Below are 2666 nucleotides of genomic sequence, written 5' to 3' on the forward strand. Positions count from 1 at the left end.
TGGCCACCCTGGGTTCAGAACAAAAATCCTTCCTAAGTGAGGTCAGAGCATGCCACACCGGACCGAACTGCAGGATGTGAAAGGTACACGTGGATGAAGGACAGACGGTGGACCTGGTGAGTCCCTCGGGGAAGAGCTGTCGCCATTCTGCCAGGAGAATCTTTTATGTCCACATCAGATCAGTGCCGGGCAATGGTGGGGACTCAACCAACCCATCCCGCCAAGACTCAGGGAGTGCTCCCTCTTCTCAGCACTGGGCATCATACATCGCACAGGAAGAGAAGGCCCTGCTCTTCATTCTACTCAGGGAGGCTGACCATGAACAAGTCAATGTCAGAGAAGAATGAGGCTGGGCGGGGCACTGCTTTATAGGGAAAGACCAGGGAGAGCCCCCTGCCCCAGGACGGTGACATGTGGGCAAAAATCTGAAGAGGTAAGGGGTGAGATGGGCAGACATCTGGGGAGGAGCATTCCAGCCGGGGAAACAGTCAGTGCAAAGTCCCTGAGGTGGGACCCAGAAGAGGACGGTGTGGCTGGAGCAGAGTCAACGAGGGCCGGGCAGGGCCAGGGCAGCAGGAGTCAGGCAGTGTGGGCCTGGCCACCATGGCTGTAAGAACTCTGCCTTTGACTCTGAGACAGGGACCCCCTTGAGAGAGTCAGTGGAGGAATGACCAGCAGGGGAACCAGGTAAGAGGCTGCTCGTTCATCTAGAGCAGGAGTTGGCAACTTTTTCTGTAAAGGGCTGGATAGCAAATATTGCTATAGCTTTGCCAGTCATAGGGTCTCTACTGCAGCTCCTCAACGTTGCCTGCATGGCAAAAGCAGCTGTAGGTGGTCCATGAATGGGCGGGCACGCCTGTGTCCCAGGAAACCTCCAGGGAGGGCACCGACATTTGCATTCACAGAATTTTCATGTCACGAAATATTATTATTTTTTCCCCAGCCATTAAAAACAGAAAACATTCTTAGCTCGGAGTCTGAGCCAAAACAGGTGGCGGCAGGATTTGGACTGTAGCCATAGTTTGCTTCCCCCTGAACTTTACAACAAACATCCACCACTGCCCTGGGCCAGGCAGCATCCAGCAGGCAGCGCCAGCAGTGAGAACAAAAGAGCAAAACCCTGTTGCCACTGAGATTTGGCAATAAATAAGTAAATTAGAGAGGGTGTGAGAGGTCCCAAGTTCTCCCCTGCCTGGCTCAGGCACAGAAGTCAGGTCCCTGAGGCTGGAGTACAACCAGTGGCCAAGGAGGCAGCCAGAGTTGGGAGCGGATGGTGGTCGCGGAGGCCGCGGGAGGGTGGGGAGGGGAGCCACGGAGGGGGGGAGCGTCATGGAGGCCACGGGAGGGTGGCGAGGGGAGCCACGTAGGGGGGGTCATGGCGGCCGCGGGAGGGTGGCGAGGGGAGCCACGGAGCGGGGGGTCACGGAGGCCGCGGGAGGATGGCGAGGGGAGAAGAGCTCTGGGGAGAAGGGCCCCTTACACGCCCGACTCAACTCTCTGAAGTAGGCCAATAATTGTTGAAAGACTTCCTAATCATTACGTTAAGACTAAGGAAATGAACATATTTGTCTCGTTTTCATATAAAATAAGCTGTAATCTAAAACAGGGTGACAAAGGAGGGGCCTCTGGGCCAAAATCACTCTGCAGAATTTTTTTGGTCTGCGCATAAATCTGTATTAGGAAACTATACGTGAAATGTCCGGATCTTACAAATACCGAAAGCGAGCCCGAGTTCCGTGTGTTCAGCACCTGCTGCGCTGGGCCTCTCCTCTCGGAAGCCCCAGCCCGCCGGCCCGAGGCCTCTCCGGCGCCGGTCACTTCAGAGGAAGGGGCTCTGTTCCCCCGGCCCCCACAGGGGTTAAGTTTTAATCCCTGTTCTCCGGAGAACGAGGCCGCGCATGGCAGCACCTTATCGCCTTAGACTTAAGGGCTTAAGTGCACCCAGCACGTCGCGCAGAGCCCTTCGGAGCCTCTCTGCGGGAAGGACGCTCAGCGCTGTTCTGGGGTAAGCCGAGCTCAGGGATCCCGCACAGGTGGGCTCCCCGCCCTCTCACCTCCCGAGGCTCCGCGGCCGGCCGCTCAGGGGGCTGCGCCCCGCGCACCTGCCGGCACCTGCGCGCACCTGCAGGCAGAACCGGGCGCCCGTCACGCCGCAGCCCTCGGCGCCCCGGCACGTATGCGTCCGGTCCGCCGCCAACGGCCGAGCCACCAGCAATACCGCGGCAACCCACCCCGCCGACGACTCCGACCCCGCAGCCGCCCGGCTGGCCCGACCGGCCCGACCCGGGGGCGGGGGCCCGCGCGCTGGAACTGCGCCTGCGCGGTCGGCCCGCACGGGCCCAGGGATGGGATTGCGCCTGCGTAGTTGACCCCCACCGGCCAGGGGGCGGGACTGCGCCTGCGCAGTCAGCAGCGCCTCGGCCCCCTCGAACGGCGAGACTGCGCCTGCCCCGTCAGCAGCGCCTCGGCCCCTGGAGCGGCCGGACCGGCCGGGCCCCAGGGAGGGACGGGCATATGGGCCTTGCGCCTGCGCGCGCTGGTCCCGCCCCCTTCCCCGCCCCGCGCCGCGCGGGGCCCTGGGAGGGGTGCAGCGTCCGGCGGCGTCGCGGGCGGGCGGGCGGTGGCGGCGGCGGCGGCGGCGGCGGCGGCGGCGGCGGCGGCGGGAG

Source organism: Mesoplodon mirus, assembly GCF_964341445.2.
Source record: "Mesoplodon mirus genome assembly, chromosome: 11".
Lineage (NCBI taxonomy): Eukaryota > Metazoa > Chordata > Mammalia > Artiodactyla > Ziphiidae > Mesoplodon > Mesoplodon mirus.